The sequence below is a fragment of the Fukomys damarensis genome, unplaced genomic scaffold, assembly GCF_012274545.1.
Source record: "Fukomys damarensis isolate Sample0158 unplaced genomic scaffold, DMR_v1.0_HiC HiC_scaffold_24, whole genome shotgun sequence".
NCBI classification, from domain to species: domain Eukaryota; kingdom Metazoa; phylum Chordata; class Mammalia; order Rodentia; family Bathyergidae; genus Fukomys; species Fukomys damarensis.
In genome coordinates, this window is record NW_022900936.1 from 70,507,322 (window position 1) to 70,513,841 (window position 6,520).

The window sequence follows — 6,520 nt, forward strand, 5'->3', positions numbered from 1 at the left end:
CCATCCTTTCATATTGGTGTCAAGAAGGACATCCACACTGTGCATGGCAACACATGTCTGTGATCCCAGAACTTTGGGAGGCTGAGGCAGGAGGATTGGAAGCTTGAGCCTAGTCTCAGCACCTCAACAATTTAGCAAGACCCTGTCTCAAAATCAAAAGGTACTGGGGATATAGTTCAGCACAAAGGCCCTGTGTTTGAGTGCTAGTTGCCTCTGACACCCATAAAAAAGTCACTCACTGTAAGATATCTGGGAAGTATCTCCAAGTTTGGGAAGAACTTCTGCTGAGATGAGAAATCCTATTATTCAGGAAACAGTCCCAGGTCTGAGCACCTTAAACACCTGGAAAGGGAGATTCTCCTAATAACAGGCTTTGAAGTCACACCTCAAAATAGGCCATATTTCCAATGGAAGACAGAAGACAAAAATTGGTTAAATTGCATTACATTTACCTTCTATGTTCACACTCACCATGTGTGGAAACAATGGTGTCCAGTAGGAGGAAGATGTGTGTGTGTGTGCGCATGTGTGTGTGTGTGAGTGCATGTGTGTGCATGTGCACGTGTGTGAGAGCCAGCATGGAACCTCTCCCCGAAGTTCTCTGCCTCCCTTCCTACACACCACTTCACAGACTAGCCACATAGGCAGGTGGCTGAACCAATCTCCGACTGGGGATTAGGACCACTGTGATTAGCTTGAGCAATGGTTTAGAGCAACAGAATTTGTCCTGAGTGTTGGAGACGGACTCTTTCATTCTTGAATCCTCATCTCTGCAATGGTGAGGAGTGAAAAAGGAGAGTGAAACAAAAAAGAAGGGGGAGGAGAGAAATACCAGTTCCCTAAACTACTACCATTGTTTTGTACAAAGTTAAATTACTCTATACAGGGCCAGGGATTTAGCTCAGTGATTCTGCCACCTGCTTTGCAAGCACACGGTCCTCAGTTTGATCCCTGGTACCCCCACAAATTACTCCATATATTTGCTTATCCTATTATATAAACATTAAAATCATTATAAAAGCAGTATGGCAACATGGACAAAGTTCTCTAATTTAATGACCTTCAATAATAAGTTATGAAATAAGTCAGGAGACAAGATTCATGTGCACTAGAATTGCAGTGGACAGATGTGGCTATGTGTGGCCACATCTGGGATAGCAAGGTCCCAGGGTGAATTAATTCATTGATGTATTAGATGGAAGAATTGAGTGATTTCATATTTTAATTCTCCAAATACCCTGCAATATTGAAAACTGTTTGTGTTAATGTAATAATGTGGATAATTAAAATAAATATTGGGGCTGGGGAGATCCAGTAGGGAAGGACCCAGAGGAAGTCTCTCCGGCTGCCTGCTCGGGCCCACCCAGTGGGTCCTCAACCTCCCCAACTGCGTGCCACCAGATCCAGTAAGGAAGGTAGCCACGTGAAATGCCCCTACGACCTGATCCCCCCCTCCCCCATTCTCAAACCTCCTGATTGGGCCAGTCCTTCGACCCACTCTGCAGAGGCATAGGTGGTCATAAAGGGTATTCTTCTGAGCTCCCAACTTTAAACATCTTTAAAGAAAGGGCAGGGGAAACCTGTAATAGAACTGAGTGGAGTTCAACTCTGCAGGTTGGGAAACTCAATTTAGGCCTTGTGGACTGAGGTCAGTCTGAGTCACGGGGACCTGCCATTGGCTAGCTGAGATCAGGGGATTTGGTTCTGTACATGGCTGTACATGTGGTATAATATGAGAATAGAGACATAGCCTGAAAGAGGCCCTTCAATTTTTTTTTCCTTTCCTCACAACACCCTATAATTTCTTTCTTTTATCTGTCCTCTCTCTCCAACTCAGTCTCTTGCTCCACCATATTATCCCTCATCTCCCTTTTTATTCCTGCTCCTGCCCTAACTCAGACTTCTTCTTTTATCATTTTTTCTTTTTTTTCTTTATGTTCTTTTCTCCTGTCATTTTAACTCACTCATGGCTCCATAGCTTCAAGGGAAGGCAAGCCACTGTTACTGTTAAGGGGATATATTCTTGTCCTTATTCCTGCACTCTGTCTATCCCCTTTGAAGTTAATAGTTTTGTAAAGATAGTATGGTCATTCTACGTCCTCTGGCTTCACTTGAAACCTTCTCCAATTCTTTCATTTTTCTACACCTCTTGTCCTAACTCAGTCTAAGCCCCCATCCTAAATGGTAAAGATGCTATATTGAAAAGCGTATTCACTGCAAGCATATTTTGGGTTGCTTCTTGATATTAATTTAATTCACATGGTTTAAAGGTGATAGATTAATGACTACCACAAGTGGTCAATTTGCAAGCTGTGTTTGATCCTATTGGGCTGCTGAATGTAACAATTGGGATAAAGGATTGTGATTTATTTAATGAGTTGTTCTCTGATATTATGAAAATGAGGATGTCTATGAGTCATTAGAGACTCAAAAGCTAAAACACAACTATATCAGGAAGATTTAAGTAATAACCCAGAAATTAAATGAAAGACAACCCAACAACAAAAATAAAAATGAGAAAACACTTAAGCAAGACACAAAGACAGACTTCCAGTTCACCAATGACAAACAGTAGGGCAAATGAGGATGAAAAGGCTGATAGTGAACCAGCAGGACACCCTGGACCCATAGCACAGGAGGTACCAAAACAGATCAATCAGGCTCTAGAAAAATTCAAATCAGAAATAATTTCCCAGTTAACCATAGAGATGGTGAGCAAAATGGAAGTCATGATCCAAGACTCTAGAACAGGAACTGACAAAAAAATAGATGAGCTCAAGACCATGATAGAAGCCATGAAGACTAAGCATAAGAAAGTAATGGAAACAATGAATGTCCAACAGAGAAAAAAAATGGAATCCATAAAACAGATTCAAACAGATATACAGGAGATTAAAAGCTCTATTGAAAGTGTACGCAACAGAATAAAAGATTCCAAAGATAGAATTTCAGATATAGAAGATAAGATTGCAGTCAGTGACCATGGAAAAAGAGGTCACTCAAAAACAGTAAGGGATCATGAGAAATTGATCCAAAAACTTCTAGATAATGCAAAGAAAAATAACATAAGACTGATAGGAATCCATGAAATAGCAGGAGAAACACAAATGACTTAACAAAGCCCTTTACAGAATTAATGACAGAAAACTTCCCAAACAGAAGGGAAGAATTTGACATACAGATAAGTGATGCATATAGAACTCCAACTAGCCATGATCAAAAAAAATCTACACCCAGACATATAATGATCAAGATCTCAGAAATCCAACTAAAGAACAAAATACTACAAGCAGTAAGAGAAAAGAAACAAATCACATGCAAAGGAAAGCCCATTAAAATCACAGCAGACTTCTCAACACAAACCCTTAGGTCAAGGAGAACCTGGAGTGAGGTATTTCAAGTCCTAAAAAAAAAACAACCTCCAACCTAGACTGATGTATCCTGCAAAACCCTCTTTCAAAATAGATGGGGAAATAAGATACTTCCATGACAAGGAACACCTGAGAAACTTCATGAACACCAAACCAGCACTACAAGGAATTCTAAACAATATCCTAGAAAAGGACAATGAAGATCACAATGCCATGAGGCCCAATAGAGCAAATAAAATAGGCAAGGCAAGAAACTAAAAGGAGAGGGGAGAAAAAGTAAAAAGAGTCAACAAAAGGACAATAACATGACAATAAGTCAGAATATATCAGTTATAACCATCAATGTTAATGGCCTCAATTCACCAATCAAGAGAAATAGACTGGCAGAATGGATTAAGAAGCAAAATCCAACAATATGTTATACACAAAAAACACACCTAGTGCAAAAGGAAGCCCACAAACTGAAAGTGAAAGGATGGAAAACAATTCTCCATGCATCAGGAGCCCAGAAAAAAACAGGGGTAGCAATTTTATTTGCAGACAAAGTAAATTTCAAACCAAAACTCATTAAGAGCGACAAAGAAGGCCACTACATCCTTGTAAAAGGAACAATTCAAGAGGAAGAGATGAAAATCATAAACATATATGCACCAAATATAAATGCCCCCAACTATATAAAACAAATATTAAGTAACATGAAAAACCAAATAAGCACTAATACAATTTTAGTGGGGGATTTAAATACCCCACTATCACAAATTGACAGATCATATAGGCAGAAAATCAACAATGAAATAATAGAACTGAACCAAGCTTTGGAACACATGGACTTAATAGATGTCTACAGAGTATTCCACACCACAAAATCAGAATATACATTCTTTTCAGCTGCACATGGATCATTCTCCAAGATAGACCACATATTGGCTCACAGAACAGGTCTGAATAAATGCAAAGGAATTGAAGTCATCCCCTGTATATTTATCAGATCATAGTGCAATCAAGCTGGAGATCAATAGCACAAGAAACTGTAGGAACTTCACAAGCACATGGAAACTGAACAACACTCTCCTGAACAATCAATGGATTACAGAGGAAATTAAAGAAGAAATTAGACAGTTTTTACAAATAAATGAAAATGCCAATACAACATACAGGAATCTATGGGACACAATGAAAGCAGTTCTACAGGGAGAATTCACAACATTGAATGCCCACACTAGGAAAGCAGAACGAGCTCAAATAAACAACCTAATGATGAATCTTAGACTCCTAGAAAAACAAGAGCAAGAAAAACACAAAGTTTGAACAAGAGAGGAAATTATAAAGATTTGAGCAGAAATGAATGCAATGGAAACTAAGAAAATGATACAAAAAATAAATGAAACAAAGAGTTGGTTTTTTAAAAGAATAAATAAAAGTGACAAACCCTTAGCTAATCTTATCAAAAAAAGGAAAGAAAAGGCTCAGATCCATGCAATCAGGAATGAAAAAGGTGAAGTCATAATAGAGCCAAAAGAAATTCAGAGGATCATTAACACCTACTTTGAAAACCTGTACTCCAATAAAATGGAAAACAGAGAAGAAATGGACAGATTTTTAGATAATTATGAATTACCAAAGTTGAACAAAGAAAATAAAAGCATTTCAAACACCCCAATTACAGACAGTGAAATTGAAAATGTAATTAAAAATTTACCAACAAAGAAAAGCCCAGGCCCTGATAGATTCACTGCTGAATTTTACAAGACATTTAGAGAAGAACTACTGCCATTACTCTTCAAACTTTTCAGTGAAATTGAAAGGGAAACTATACTTCCAAATTCATGCCTGGAAGCAAGTATCACTTTGATTCCCAAACCAGGGAAAGACACAACTAAAAAAGAGAACTACAGGCCAATCTCCTTAATGAATATAGATGCAAAAATCCTTAATAAGATACTAGCAAACAGAATACAGAGGATTATCAAGAAGATCATACATCCTGACCAAGTCGGATTTATTCCAGGGATGCAAGGGTGGTTCAACACACATAAGTCAATAAATGTAATACATTATATTAACAAAGTCAAGGACAAAAACCATATGATCCTCTCAATAGATGCAGAAAAAGCATTTCACAAAATTCAACACCCATTCATGATAAAAATCTTGCAAAAAATTGGAATAGATGCTCTATATCTCAATTTAATAAAGGCTATCTATGAAAAACCAACAGCCAACATCATATTAAATGGCCCAAAACTGAAAACCTTCACGTTAAAATCAGGAACAAGGCAAGGATGCCTACTATCACCACTCCTCTTTGATATAGTTCTGGAAACATTAGCCACAGCAATTAGACAAGAGAAAGAAATTAAAGCAATAAAGATAGGAAAGGAAGAAGTTAAACTGTCATTACCTGCTGATGATATGAAACTCTACATTGAAGACCCAAAAAACTCCACCAAAAGACTTCTAGACTCTACTGAATCTGTCAATTAAGATACAAGGTCAACACCCAAAAATCAATAACCTTCTTATACACAAATAACAGACTCAATGAAAGAGAAATAAGGGAAAAAATTCCTTTTACAATAGCATCCAAAAATATGAAGTATCTAGAAATCAATCTAACAAAAGAAGCAAAAGATCTCTACACTGAAAACAATAGCACTCTGAAAAAAGAAATTGAAGAGGATATAAAAAAATGGAAAGATATCCCCTGTTTCTGGGTAGGAAGAATCAACATAGTGAAAATGGCCATACTACCAAAACTTCTATATACATTCAATGCAATGCCAATTGAAATTCCAACACTATATTTCACAGAACTAGAAAAAAGAATCCAAAAATTCATTTGGAACATAAGAGACCAAGAATAGCAAAAGCCATCCTAGGCAACAGACACATTGCAATGGGTATAACAATTCCCAATTTGAAACTATACTACAAAGCCACTGTGATAAAAACAGCATGGTACTGGCAAAGAAACAGGCCTGAGAATCAGTGGAACAGTTTGGAAGACACAAAAACAAATCCAGATGCACGCAACTACCTCATCTTTGACAAAGGAGCTTATCATCCTCAGTGGAGGAAAGATAGCCTCTTTAATAAATGGTGTTGGAAAAACTGGATTTCAACCTGCCACAGATTAAAACTGTGCCCCC